Genomic DNA, 16,253 nt, shown 5'->3' on the forward strand with positions numbered 1-16,253 from the left:
TTTTCCAGTTGTTCTCTTTCTCCTCTTCTTCCTCCCCCCTGCTCTTTGCCGCCCCTCCCCTCCTCAAGAACAAGGCTGACTGGTCTCGGTGAAATCTAAACCCCAACACTATTTTCCAGAGCATCATCCCTGCCTGCCAGTCAATGCTTCTGAACATAATAAGAAATAGAATAAAAAGAAACTGTGGACGTGATTCTTCAATTGATACCCAAGGGCAGGGAATTGGGAGCATGGTGCTCAGAAACTCACAAAACTTATAATCAACGAAGATGTGGGGACTTGTATGGCTCCTTGCTCCATACATTATGGAGACTTCCCTATGGACAATTCCATCTGTCAGTCATAGTCTCAGCAATACCTACTTGGCTGAGTCTGTAATTGATGAAACGTGAAAAAGCAGACATGCTACCATCTCCTCAACTCTAGGATCATAAATTTAGAACTGGAAGAGACCTTTGAGACAGTCTAGCCCAATGCTCTCATTTGATAGATGAGGAAACTGAGTCCAAGAGAGCTGACATGACTATTCAAAGGTCAAGGTCAATGACAGAGCAAATATTTGAACCAAGACTGTCTCATCCCCTATACCCAAATCTGACATCCTTTCCCCTACATCATGTTGCCTTGCATAATCTGCAGCCCTGTAAATACTGCTTTGTATTTTGTATTGGTCCCTAGTTCGGTGTCTCATGGGGCTGACTCGGTGTTAAGGCAGCCAGAGCTAAGGACATTTTCAGCATTTTGAAAGCTGTGACTCACCAGGACCAGAATTGGGCCACTATAGTTGTCTAAACCCATGGTTTACCTCATAAAAGCTACATACATTGCAGAATTAATTCCTAGGTGGCTTTAGAGACATCCATCCATCCATCCATCCATTCAACAATTATTTCCTAAATATCTGTCATGTATTAGATGCTGAATCATCACTGTATTTGTTTCATCGTTTGAGAGAACAGGAGGGTCCAACACAACCTACCCCCCAAATATTCCTCCTTTAACCTTGCTTGAGGCTCTTGCAAGCAGTCATGGACAAATTAGGAAAGAAACACTAGGGTCTTTGATTTATTCTGCACATTGCTTCCAGAGTACAATTATCCTTTCCACATCATGAGGGTTAGGGGTGTGGTACCCTCATGATCTGGAAAATCCACATAAATTTTTTTGGTCCTCCTTTCATACCAGAGAAGTCTGATTTTTTTAATGCTTTACCTTATTGTAAAATTTTGATTAAGTATTTGGTCACAGACTCTATATCATCTATTGGTCTTTGTGTGTCATTTGTGGCTTCCACAAAACTCTCCCAGAATTCACATTTAATTTATTATGCTGACCTACAATATATCAAAACCACAATGTGGAAGAGATAATTGTAATTCTTCCATTGCATGTTTCTGATCATGTCATTTCCCTGTTTTAAAAAAATAGCCTGGTATATTAACAAGAATATGGTACTTGAAGTACGAGATCTAGGTTCAAATACTCATTCTGCCACTTACTACCTGTAGGACCTTTATCTAACCACTGACCCACACTGGATTCAAGTTTATTTATCTGTAAAATGAGGGGGTTGGAATGAATGATGCTTAAGGTCCCTTGCAGCTCATGATCTTCAATGCCTACTGAATAAAGTCTAACCTTGAATCCAAATCCTCCATGAGCTGATCCTCATCTATTTTTCCAGGCTTTTCTCCTATAACTCCTATACCTGGACCCTATTCTTCTACCAAACTGACCTCAATCCTCCTGAATCATTCCCTCCATAACCTTGCTTCTCTGTCTATGCTCATGCCCTTTCCATACCCAAGAATCTAGGACAGCATGAAGTGGAGGCAAATACAGCAATTGAAATTGGTTTGTAATTGACATGCCTCTCTCTCACACACATATCTATGTATCTTATAAGCATATAAAGATATTCAATTTCAATTGAAGACAAAGAATTCATAAGGCAAGAAAACAAGTAGGTAGGTGTGAAAATTGTCCCATCTACGAAAGGTTGGAAATAAACCCCAATAATTTTGTTCTGATTTGTTTTTCACCCCCTGGATATTTTAATCTAACATGCAGTCTTGCATTTCTTCTTCCCCTAAAAAAGCAAATAAACAAAAAATACCTCATTTCTTTATATATCCCCATTAGTAAAAATAAAATCATGTAGGTGCAATATTGTTTTTCTTTATATATTCAGGACTAAATTTAACTAATTAACATTTTAATAACATTCCACCATTTGTTCCTGTAGAATTAGGGGACTTTCTCAAGATAGATTAAGATATACTTTGTGCCATCTGGAAGCCAAGCAGTTTTGATTTTAAATAAGTACTTGTTTTTTTCTATATGTATTTGGACATTTTAGGGTGATTAGCATATAGGCCATAAGGAAAACTATGGAAAAGAAAGCCATTTATTTATTTTTATTATACCTTTCACACTCAAAAGATTCTGAATTGCTTCCCTAAAGGGGAGTTAAATATTGGTGAGTATCCTGGCAGAACGAGAACTCAAAGTAATACACTAATACAGTGCCCCGATTCAGAATAATTTGGGGGTAAACTAGTTGGAATTAGAGAAGCATTTGAATTATAGGATCTTCTGGAAACAGTGAAGTTTTATTACTTTTAAGAACTCACACAGTTACTCAAACAGTGCTAACAATGTATTGCTTAGTAGAAATCAAGGGACCTGTTTTAATGAAAAGATAAGAATCAATTGTAATTAGTGCATCAATAGTTTACAGGTACAGAGACTAGCTTCTAATGTATATGAAAAGATTTTTTTTTAATCTTGAATAGTTTTCATCCTAGTTGATATTATTGATTTGGTTAGTAGACCCCTGTTTCAATCAGCATAAAGGTGAACTCCAGCACCAACCCTGTCCTAATTTTTTCCAATGCTAAATAGTAGTTTCTGAATTAATGTGTCCTGCAGACTGACAGGGGCAGCGCTGCTACAGAAATACAGGGTTTTGGATGATGAAGAAGAGATGATAAGGTCTTTGAAGGGTCTATCTTTATTCATAGAAGAGGTTCTTTCCTGAAGAGGAACATTAGGGGAGTAGGGAATAGATTTTAATAAGGGATATCCAGAAAGCACTAGCTAGTAATAGAGACAAATAAAATCCAGATGAAGGGGAGACAATCAAAATAAGAATCACGAAGCTGGATCAGTATGTCCAAACAAGGAAATTTGGAGCAGGATGACAGGAAGACAGATCATCAAACTGGGGGACTCACAGCAGGGTTAAGGGTACAGGCTCTGGTAATATCCTTGCACCATTTACTTACTACATTTCCACACAGAACCTCAGCCACTTGAAGCTTCCATCTGTGCCTGCATGCTGATGCTAAACTGTCATATAATTCACATCATTACAGGTTCTCAAGAGTTCAGAATTTCCACCTGCTCTGTGATCTTCATTGTAGCATCAGCATCAGGCAAGTCACCTCCCTTAACTGAACTTCAAGTTTTTTTTTTCATTTATAAAATGAAAAGATTTAACTGGATAATCTCTAAGGTACCTTCTAGCTCTAGAAAACCCTTTCTATAAGATCTTATAATTCTAGGCGTGGTGATGCATGCCTGTAAACCCATGTTATCAGAAAGGCTAAGGGCTATGAGTTTCTTAAACTTAGGAATGCTAAAGTATAGTAGGCTAAGCACTTAATATGGGTGTCTGCACTAAGTGAGGTAATAATATGGTGAATTCCTGGGAGCAGTTGTCTAAGGAAGAGCAAAAAGGCCCAGGTCAGAAATGGAGTAGATGAAAGCTGTCATGGTGGTCACAGGGAGGCCACAGACTGGGAAAGAAAGGGAGAAGGAGGAGGAGGAGGAAAAAGAGGGGGAGAAAGGGGAAAAGGAGAAGGCAGAAGAGAAGAATAAGAATCAAGGAACATTTACTGTATATTTTCTATGTTTGAGTAACTCTTCTAGATGTCTTAGATATAAAGAAGTATTCAGTATCATCAATCCCCTCACATAGTTTAAAATCTACCTGATAGAACACATGAAAATATCACTCACAATGCACAGCAGCACATAAGTGCCAAAAGAGGAATACAGGTGCTGAGGCAGATGTTAAGTGTGGTGTACCTAAAAGAACATTGCACTTAAGTAAAATAAGGATCTGAATTCGTATCCTGGCCCTGTAGGTGACCAGGTTACAAGATATTTGACCATGAACAAGTCTCCCTGAGCTTCAGATTTCTCATCTGTAAAATGGAAACAATAACATTCATGCTATCTACCACTTAGGATCATTTCAAGTACAACTGAGATGTTAAAATGTGCTTCCATTTGCTCTTTACCCATCTATGTCTTCCCTCAAATTTAAGACTTAGCTCAAAACTAACATTTTCCTGAGAACCTTCTGTAGCAACAAGCACCCCAGCATACCCAGGATGGCAGCTGGCACAGGTTCCTAGATCTGCTTTTCTAAAGGAAAGCAACTCGAAAGGGGTTAACAACCTTGCTTTAATCAAACATATTTCATCTACCTAGTTCAGGGGAAAAACTCAGCATCCTGAACTTCAAAGAATACAAACAAGTTACAAGCAGACAGAGAAACAGATCAGCAGACAGGCTTCTAGCTGTCTAACCATCACATCCATACCTAGTCAGTTACCAGAGAGGGAAGCATCAACATCTGGGTTTTCAAAGCCGGGGGGCTCTCAACCACTGCCCAGAGTCTCATCTGGTCAAATCACACAACACTTTGCAAAGTGAGCCCCAAAACAAAACCTCACATTGGGGTATATATATAGCCTTCTCCTGGATCAGAGAATGTCACAGCCCTCTTGATCCACTGCCCAATCACAAAGCAACAAGTTATTGGCATTCCTGAAAAACAAGCCTCCCACCACAGGCTCCATGTGACCACATCCAGCCTATTAGGGGGCAGAGTATATTTTCAAATCAAGGAAGGTTCTCAGAGTCACTTAAGCCTATCAAAGGGCCTAGAGGCAAGAAAGAATTTAGATTCCTGTTCCCATAATACCTTCCTAGATATATTTGATCCCACTTCCATTATTCTGTTATTATACATTCCACCAATGCTTCTAGATATGTTGCATGTTTTTAATAATTATAATAATACACATATAATTATAATTTTATAATCAATAATATAATATATAATAATATAAAACTATAATAATTTTTTCTTTATAATTTCTGCTTCAATAAGTAATAACAGTGAACATAATCCCAGATCCTATGTTAAATCACTCTAATTCAATTAAATTCAAATCAATAAGCAATTCAAAAGTACTGACTAGGTGCTAGGCATTCTGCTAGAGAATGGAAAGACACAGTCCCTCTCCTCAAGGAACTTACATTCCAATGACATGTTCAAAGATAAGCACATATAAAGCATATATAAACATATACAAAAATTATATATATATATATATAAAGTGAAGACAAAGTCTTTTTTTCCGCATTAAATGACAAAGAACACAAATAATAAGGATAGTCAGAAAAGGATTTTAGAAGACATGTTTGAACCCAGCTTTAAGGAGAGCTAGGGATACTTAGTGATAGAACAGAGACAGAAAAGGATTCCGGGCATGAAGGGCAATCAATGCAAAGATATGGAGGCAAGAAATCAAATGGCTTATTCAGAGAATACCAAGTTGTCTGTGTTGCTTTAAGCGAGCTATAGGAAGTGATGAGAAGTCAGTCTCAAAAGACAAGATGGAGTCAGATTGCAAAAGACTTTAAATGCTCAAAAGAGGAATCCAATTGTACCTTCAGTAGAGAGCTCTTGTAGAGTCTTGAGTAAGGTTAACCTGAAGATGTGAAGGAGAGGAGAAATAATGAAAGAAGCAAGCTCCTGAAGAAGAGAGGGAATGAAACCAAGGGCCCAAAGAGGGAGAGTGACCATGTCACAGAGCAGGGCCACTTCAAAGTCTAGAACAAAGAGGATATAATGGAGGGCAATGTAGAGGGGTTAAACAGTATAGGGGTAAGGATAAAAAGGAATTTCACAGCTGATGAGCTGTATTTACTCAGTAAAGTTGGAGACAATCTGCTAATAGGGAGGGAGTGGCATTAAGATTTGAAGGGAAGAGATGGAACAGATGCTGTGGGGGGAGTGTGAGAAAGAATCAATCAGGAAAAAGTAAAAATGATTGGCATTCAGCAGTGAGGGCCCACATGAGATTAGATTACACAAATTTGTAGTGGACTTAGACAGTATAGATGTGTGACTTCTTCCAGCAACATTATGCCTTTTTTGGGGGGGGGAGGAAAAGGCAAGGCAATTGGGGTTAAGTGACTTACCCAAGGTCACACGGGTAGTCAGTGTCAAGTATCTGAAGTTGATTTGAACTCAGGTTCTTCTGACTCCAGGCCCAGTGCTGCACTACCTAGCTGTCCCCCATCAGCATAATTAGTGAGTGAATAGAAGCAGACAAGGCAAGTGGTAGGAATAATCCAAAGTTAGAATTTAGAAATGTAAAGTGACAGGACAAAGGTGATAAAAACAGGGTAAAGTTGAACTTATTATAAAATCAAGGTTTCAAAGGAAGAATATGAAGCCAAAGTGTTAGTGATGGTCTAAAAAAACAAGGAGTAGTATACTGAAGGGTTATACTTAACCTTCCTGATCCCCTGATGCCTCACTTTTCTGTGACATTTTTTTTTAATTTTTCTAAATTTTCTTCATGTTTATTATCTACTTTGAACCTTATTTTTTTTTAAACTGAAGTGCACAGAATCTGTAGAAAAGTTTCAGGGAGTCTATGACATTGGATGGAAAAAATTAATTATTATTTTCAGTAATCTCTAACTGAAACTTAGCATTTCTTTCAATTTATAATTTTTTTTGAGCAATCGGGGTTAAGTAACTTACTCAAGGTTACATGGCCAGTTATTTCTGGGTGTGGTGCTAAGTATCTGAGCCCGGATTTGATCCCCAGGTCATCCCGACACTGGAGCCAGTGCCCTTATTCACCAATTCATAAATTTTTAAAAATAGTGTGAGAAGGGATCCATTGATTTTACCAGCATGCCAAACAGTTCTATGGCATAAAAACAGTTAAGCATCATTCCTTTATAACTATCTATTTAGGGACTGGCAGAAATATACTGTATCCTTATTCTATCCATTAAGATTTAGGGCTTCCAGAATTTAAGTTATGGTCACAAAAATGCTCTGTGTTCTCAGAATAACCATCTTGACTCTACAGTATATAAGTTGCTTGAGGGCAAGAACTATATAATTTTTGTCTTTCATTTCCTAGAACTTAATATAGTCTCTACTTTATAGTAAGCACTCAATAAAAGCTTCTGCATTAACTGATTGGTCAGTTAATTAAAATAGGTCATCTCTGTCTATTTACCAATCAATGAAATTTTAAAGAAAAGTTATACTTGTTTGAATGAATCATCCAAAAATACCAACCACTTCGGCTTCATGGACACAGACTCCATCTGTTACTGAATGGTTCATGTTTTCAAAATGCTATCACTCAAAATAAAACTTTTCCCCTGTGCTCCTACCTATCACCACCAACTCAAATTGTATATTGTAGAAATGAGGGATTTAGAAGTCATAACTTATATCAATCATCGTGAGTTATTTAAAATAATCCTCAACTCTGAATTCCATGATTTTTTCTCCATCCACTATGCCCTCTCCACACAATGGAAATTACAAGAGAGGGTAAGTCAGAGAGAAGATTCAATGCCCCTCCTCTTTTGGCCTCTCTCCCTGCCAAGAATGTTGTGCTGCTATGGAATGATTCTCTATAAATCTTATACTATGGTTTCAGACCTTTGTGTCTTTGTTTTCACTTTATTTTCACAGTGAGGTGCTTACAGCTAATGAAATGCAAAATTCCTAAAGCAAAATGGCCTCTATAAATGCCAAAAAATGATAAGGAGTTTATGCTTTAAATATTAACCCACTGTAAAGGAAAGTTTGGTCCTTTTGGACAAAGGTGGTCTTTTATTTTTATGTGATAAGATAAACTTTAATTTTATGTGGTAATTCTTTTTATACCCTCATCCCCTTTGGACTAAAGCTGTGTGATTATATAGTAAAATGGATGCAATACCAAAAGTCTTAAAGACATCAGAAAGCATCCTGATTGGCTGAAAGTGATATTGGGATGGCAGAATGGTCTAAAAAGCTCCCAGAAGTATGCCCAAGAAGGTCGATCTCAATTTGATTCATGAACTTAGGTGACAGATAAAATCGTATTTAGTGATCATGTGAGAGTCAAATGAGAATTTTCCAGACTGAATAAGGTCAGGAGCCAAGTTAGAATTAGGTAAATATAGCTAGATAGAATAGTAAAGGAAGTGCAGATTCTCCAGTCTAGACTAGATTATTTTCACTTCTTTACATTCAATTTACCTTACCTTGGTGTACTATTTCTGAATTTTTAGATTCTCTATGCTTTTTCCCTTGTAAATAAGCCCTAGAATACCTACAACCCAACGTTCAAGTATGTAACAGACAAAGGCAAGAATGAAAGGGGAAGAAATGTGAGGCAAGAGCAGCCAATTATAGTAATAATTGCAGAAAAAAGAGGGGAGAAAGTAATTGGGGAGAAAATAGACTTCATCTTTGAACCCAGGTAGCCAAAAAGACTCAGAGAACAAGGAAAGTCAGAAAGTTTAAATAATAGGGTGGAGTCAAGATGGCAGAGTAGAAGCACAAACCTGGTATGAGCTCTTGCACCAGTCAGTTCTAGTACATGTAAAAAAAAAATGAGTAAACAAACTTTAGAGCTATAGAACCCAAAAAGAGACAGAGAGCAATAAATCTCCTGCTGAAGGCAGTCTGGCAGGTGGACAGACATTCTATTGCACTGAGCTGGGAGCCAAGCACAATCCTGTATGTCCCCCATGAGCCGCAGTTGCAGCCCAAGGGTGGCCCTGACCAGTGGTGGCCAGAGCAGACTTCAAGAGAGTGAATCACCAGCAGCTGTGGCAGTTCCCAGACTTCTTAACCCATAAACACCAAATATAAAGTAAAAGGTCAGTGTGGAATTCTGTTGGAACAGGGGGTGGGGGGAGGGAAGGGGATGGAAGAGCTAGGTCTGGCCCCTGCCCCTGCGGGGAGAAGCATAGAGACACAGTGGATGTGTGGCGCCAACCTGTGGCTGCCTCAGGAGCTCCTGGTCTGCAGACTGTAGGGGGACCAAGTGACAATTCAGAGGGTAATCATTCTTGCTTTAACCTGCTTGGATCTGGATTGTGGTCTTGGGTGGTGGTCCTGGGGTGTGTGGCCAATGAGTCTGAGCTTGTGGGGGCTGTAGAGATGTTGCCCTCCTAATAGCTCCAGCAGCTGCAAAAACCCCAGCTATTTGAGACAAAGCTCTCTCCATTCTGGAAGCAGAGTTCTACTGTGGGAAAGAGCTCAAAAGTCAAGTAATCGGCTGGCAATATGAGCAAGCAGAAGAAGCACAAAGAGACCCTATGGTCTTTTGAGGGGACCAAAAGGATCAAGGCCTGGAGCTGGAGGAAAGCAGCAAAGTCTGAACTCCTGCATCAAAAGCCTCCAAGAAAAAGATGAATGGGGGCAGAGCCAAGATGGAAGCAAAGAAGGAGGAAAACTCCCTACACTCTCCCCATAGCCACCTCAAATACCTATAAAAATGACTCTAAACAAACTTCAGAGCTAAAGAAACCACAAAGTAACAGAGAAAAACAAATATCCCACTGAAGGAAGCTTGACGGGTGGGAAGAGGAATGAGAATGATGCAAGAAAATCATGAAAAGCCAGTCAACAAACTGACTGAAGAAAATAACACTTTAAAAAATAGACTAACTGAAATGGTAAAAGAGGCTCAAAAACCCAATAAGGGGAAGAATGCCTTAAAAACTAGAAATTGCCCAATGGAAAAAGAATCTCGAAAGCTCACTGAAGAGAATAATTCCTTCAGAATTAGACTGGAGCAGATGGAAGTTTGTGACTTTATGAGAAATCAAGATACTATTTAAGAAGGCAATGTGAAATATCTCCTTGGCAAAAGTACTGACCTGGGGGCGGCTAGGTGGCGCAGTGAGTAAGAGTACCGGCCCCGGAATCAGGAGGACCCGAGTTTGGTTCTGGCCTTAGACACTTAACACCCACACATAAAAATACTAGCCATGTAACCTTGGGCATGTTACTTAATCCCAATTGCCCTCCAAAAGAAAAGCACAAACAAACAAACAAACAAAAAACACTGACCTGGAAAACAGATCAAGGAGAGATAATTTAAAAATTATTGGACTACCTGAAAGCCATGATTAAAAAAAGAACCTAGAAATCATCCTTCAAGAAATTCTCAAAGAAAATTGCCCTGATGTTTTAGAATCAGAGGGCAAAAGAGAGGATGAAAGAATTCTCCTGATCACCTCTTGAAAATAAACCCAAAAGAAAACTGCTAGGAATATTATAGCCAGTTTCCAGTGTTCTCAAATCAAGGAGAAAATATTATGAGCAGCCAAGAAGAAACAATTCAAATATTGTAGAAACACAATTAGGATAAAATAGGATCTGACAGCTTCTACAGTGAGGGATTGAAGGGCTTGGAATATGATATTCTGGAGGTCAAAGGAGCTGAGATTAAAACCAAGAATCACCTACCCAGTAAAACTGAGTATCATATTTCAGGGGAAAATATGGTCATTCAATGAAATAGAGGGCTTTCAAGCATTCTTGATGAAAAAACCAGAGTTGAATAGAAAATTTGACATTCAGATGCAAGAAGGAAGAGAAGCATGAGAAGGTAAACTTATGAAACTTTTCTCAGTATGAGAATAGTTGAAGGGAATACAAATGTGTATATATATATATATGTATATGTATATATATGTGTATGCATATGTATACATTTGTATATGTCTATATAGGAGGGTATATGGGCATATGAATATGTATATGAGTGTGTGTACATATATACACATAGATATACATAGACAGAGGGCACAGGAACAACTGAATAGGAGGGGATGATACTTAAAAGGTGAAATTGAGAGGTGAGAGGGAAATATAATGAGAGGAGATGGGGAGAGACAAAATGGAGTAAATTATCTCATATAGAAGAGGAAAGGGGAAACTGTTACAATGGAGGAGAAAAACAGGGAGGCAAACGGGAATGGGTCAACCTTTCTCTCACTGAATTTGGCTTAGGGAAGGAATGACATACACACTAAATAGGGTATCTCACCCTACAGGTGAGTAGAGGGTAAGGGGATGAGAGGGGGGATGATGGAGGGGAGGGCACGTTAAGGGGAGGGAAACACACTTTTGAAAAGGGACAGGGTCAAAGTACAGAATAGAACAAGTGGCAGACAAGATAGGATGGAGAGAAATATAGTCAATCTTTCACAATACATCCACTATGGAAATGTTTTGTGTAGCTACACATGTACAACCTTCATTGAATTGCCTATCTTCCCAGTAAGGGTGGGTGACAAGGGAGGAAGGGAAAGAATCTAGAATTCAAAGTTTTGAAATCAAATGTTATATATATATATATTTTTTTTTTATATGAAACTGGGAAATAAGATATATAGACACTGGGGCAGAGAGTTCCATTTTGCCCTACTAGAAAGTTGGAGGGGCATGGGAGTGGATATAAAAGAAAGCAGATTGGGGTAGGGGATATTCAGTGGGATTGCTATTTTGGGGTAGTGGGTAGGGGAAAGATGGGTAGAAAATTTGTAACTCAAAATCTTGTGGAAATGAATGATGTAAACTAAAAATGAACATAGAATTTAATTTTAAAAGGGGAAGTAATTGAAAAGTAATGGCAATGTAAGAAAAAAATTGGAGCATCAATAAAAAATCAAATGTTTAATATATATATATATTTACATGCAACTGGAAATAAGATATACAGGCACTGGAGTATAGAGATCCATCATGCCCTAGTGGAAAGTCAGAGAGGGTGATGGGGAAGGATATAGGAGAGAGCAGATTGGGGGAGGCTGTGTACAGTGGGATCACTGTTTTTCGATGGTGGGTAGGATAAAGATGGAGAAAAATTTGTAACTCAAAATCTTGTGGAAATGAATAATGTAAACTAAAATAAAAATAAAATTTAATTTAAAATTTTAAATTAATTTAAATTTTTTTTTAATTTCGGCAAAAACTCAAAAAAAAGATGAATTGGTTACAGGGCATGGAGGAGCTCTAGAAGGATTTTGAAAATCAAGTAAGAGAAGTGGAGGAAAAATTGGGAAGAGAAATGAGAATGATGCAAGAAAATCATGAAAAGCCAGTCAACAGCCTGCCAAAGGACATCCAAAAATACACTGAAGAAAATAACACCTTAAAAAATAGACTAACTCAAATGGCAAAAGCGGACCAAAAAGTCAGGGATGAGAAGAATACCTTAAAAAGCTAAATTTGCCAAATGGAAAAGCAATTTCAAAAACTCACTGAAGAGAATAACTCCTTCAAATTAGACTGGAACAATTGGAAGCTAATGACTTCATGAGAAATCAAGATACTATAAAACAGATCCAAACAAATGGAAAAAATAGAAGGCAATGTGAAATATCTGATTGGAAAAAACACTGACCTGGGAAATAGATCCAGGAGAGATCATTTAAAAATTATTGGACTACCTGAATGCCATGATCAAAAATAGAGCCTAGCCACCATCTTTCAACAAATTATCAAGCATAATTGCCCTGATCTTCTAGAATCAGAGGGCAAAATAGAAATTGAAAGAATTCATCTGATCCCCTCTTGAAAAAGATCCCAAAAAGAAAACTCCTAGGAATCTTATAGCCAAAATCCAGAGTTCCCAATTCAAGGAGAAAATACTGCAAGCAGTCACGAAGAAACAATTTGAATATTGTGGAAACACAATCAGAATTAACACAAGACCTAGCAGCTTATATATATATATATATGGATCAAAGGGCTTGGAATATGATATTCCAAAGTTCAAAGGAGCTAGGACTAAAATCAAGAATCATCTACCCAGCAAAACTGAGTATAATACTTCAGGGGAAAATATGGTCATTCAATGAAATAGAGGATTTTCAAGCATTCTTCTTGATGAAAAAAAACAGAGCTGAACAGAAAATTTGACTTTCAAATACAAGAAGCAAGAGAAGCATGAGAATGTAAATGGGAAAAAGAAATCTTAAGGAACTTATTAAAATTGAACTATTTACACTCCTATATGGACAAACTATAATTGTTACTAATAAGACTTTTCTCAGTGTGAGGACAGTTGAAGGGATTATATATATATATATGTGTGTGTGTGTGTGTGTATGTATGTATATGTATATATAGAAGAGTGCATATATATAAATATGTGTGTGAGTGTGGGCTTATATATTTTCATGCATACATAGAGGGCACAGGATGAATTGAATATGAAGGGATGATATCTAAAAAATAAAATTAAGAAGTTAGAGAGGAATTTATTGGGAGAAGAAGAAAGGGAGAGATAGATTAGGGTAAATTATCTCATATAAAAGAGGCAAGAGCAAACTGTTACAATGAAGGGGAAGAACAGGAAAGTGAAAGGGAATGGAATAATGTGGTTCTCATTGAATTTGGCTGAAGAGGGAATGACATACACACTCAATTGGCTATTTTGCCCTATAGGAAAATAGTGGGGTAGGAGATAAGGGGGGAGTGATAGAAGGGAGGGCAGATTAGAGGAGAGGGTAGTCAGAAGCAAACATTTTTGAAAAGGGATAGGGTCAAAGGAGAAACTAGAATAAGTGGGGGATGGAATAGGATGGAGGGAAATATAGTTAGTCTTTCACAATATAGCTACTCTGGAAATTATTTGGGTAACAACACATGTACAACTTATATCAAATTTCTTATCTTCCCAGTGGGGGCAGGTGAAGAGGGAAGAAGGGAAAAAATCCATTACACAAAGTTTTAAAAACAAATGTTTTAAAAAATTGTTTGTTTGTTTACTTTTACATGCAACTGGGAAATAAGATATAAAGGCACTGGGGTATAGAAATCCATCTTGACCTACTATAAAATTAGCAGGTTAATGGGAGAGGATATAAGAGAGAACAGATTGGGGGAAAGGCTATTCAGTAGGCTTGCTATTTTGGGGTGGGGGTAGGAGAAAGATGGGGAGGATATTTGTAACTCAAAATGTTGTGGAAATGAATGTCGAAAACTAAAAATAAATAAATTTTTAAAATTAAAAAAAAAGTCAGAAAGTTCAGTGCCTGGAGGTGGAAGTTCAGTCTTCAAAGAAAGTTTACAAAACAGTGTAAGATGAGAGACAAAGACAAAGATCCCCTGGGTTGGTTCCAAGGGACAGCTGGAATCACTGGGCAGCTGACACAGTTTTGTTGAGGTCTTAAAACCCAAGGCTAAGTCTGTCATACATAGCTCATTTTAAGAATAAGAAAATGGATTAGGCCAAGTCCAGTATCCTATGTTTTACAATGGGATAGTCCATTGTTCACATTATTCCAAGCCAAGAGGCCCAGTAGCTTATCTGATCTTTTACAGGTTTTATTATTTCAAAGAATAATGTTTTGCTTTGCAGTATCTAGTCCCCACACTTCAATAGGGTTCGTACAATCAGAAATCTAGAAATGAAAGAGAACTAAAAGATCACCTAATCTAAACCTCTTGTTTTATATATAAGGAAACTGAGAGCCAGTGAGTTGATGTAGTTTGCCTAAGGTCACACAGGTAGTCATTGTAGGAGGTAAGTCATCTGTCATATCAGAGCTAGTGCTCCTATCACTGGGTCATGCAAGCTCAGGGGATGATGAAAGAAAAGTAGAGATATTTGAGTAAAATAATAAAGTCTACTTTGGGCCAACCTGAAAGCTAAACTGTGGAATAGTACAAAGGATATCTTGATGGAGAAAATATATCATGACTCACTCAAATGTAGGTAGAACAGACAGATGTCCCACTCATGTTAGGAACTGAATTATACCCAAATTCTGGCCATAAGAATGTATTGCCCTTTCCCCACCTCTCTCCTTGATATCACTACCTGAAATCACAATGTCATATTAGTTGAACCTTTTCAATAAAACATTGAAATCAGAGCCATAACTATCACAGATAATGAATCATCTCATATCACCTCATTAGACTCTCACATGATCATTAAATAGGATATAATCTGTAAAGAGGGCTTTGATACCAAGTGACATTATCTGGGAAGGCCATGTTACCTCCCTACTGTGAGCACCAGCCCCACGCCTCAGCTTTCAGTTTTTTGCTGACTTGAATAACTATGCAGTTAGTCATAGGTAGCCACCTCCAAAGTCCTATCACTCTCCCTTTTCCAAAGCCTGCTTCCACTCCTTCCCCTCCTAACAAGTAAGAAAACCAGTCATGCTGCCCAGACCTAACCTGACTTCACCTATCTTTGGATTATACCCTACACCACTGTAATTTCTTGTCCCCACATGATGTATCATAATTTCTCATTATTTTCTGATTGGAGGGCACTTGAATGTCTTCTGAATTGACTGAGGAAGATGTTTAGCTATTATTATGAAGGTCAACAACTCTACGCAACATGTGTGAAAAACTGAGTTTATTAGAAGAAAAATTAACATGCATGTGGGACCCTATGCAAGTACAAAGAGTTCACAATCCAAACAGAAGCCTGCAAATTTATGAGATTACAACAAAGACGGGAGGAGAGACAGCAACCCCCTCCTAAATGGGAGTACCATGACAGTAGTAAAAGAGCAGTAGGCTTGTGGAAAGAACTAACCCTCCCACTCCCCACTCTCCCACCCCCTCCAACCCCACCCCCCCACCCCTGTCCAAAGGAGAGGAGAAACCCTGAACAAGTAAGATGGTGAAAGCAATATTATTTTCCCTTGGGAACTGCTAGACCGTGAAGATATGGTGGTCTACTTATCTACAATGGTCCCAACTGCACAAATAGTTGCTTGGTCTGGTACAGACTGGCACATGTCTTGAATCCAAAAATTTAAAACAAATAAATCAATAGATAAATAGATAAATAACTAACTAAATAAATAAATAAATAAAATGAATGAATGAATGAATGAATAAATAAATAAATGGATGAAGAAAGAAAGAAAGAAAGAAAGAAAGAAAGAAAGAAAGAAAGAAAGAAAGAAAGAAAGAAAGGAAGGAAGGAAGGAAGGAAGGAAGGAAGGAAGGAAGGAAGGAAGAAAGAAAGAAAGAAAGAAAGAAAGAAAGAAAGAAAGAAAGAAAGAAAGAAAGAAAGAAAGAAAGAAAGAAAGAAAGAAAGAAAGAAGGAAAGAAAGAAAGAAAAAGAAAGAAATGGACACAACACAACTGGGCAGGT

This window comes from Petaurus breviceps, unplaced genomic scaffold (genome assembly GCF_028583685.1).
Source record: "Petaurus breviceps papuanus isolate PSGF00001 unplaced genomic scaffold, PetGlider_PUasm1.0 151, whole genome shotgun sequence".
Taxonomy (NCBI): domain Eukaryota; kingdom Metazoa; phylum Chordata; class Mammalia; order Diprotodontia; family Petauridae; genus Petaurus; species Petaurus breviceps.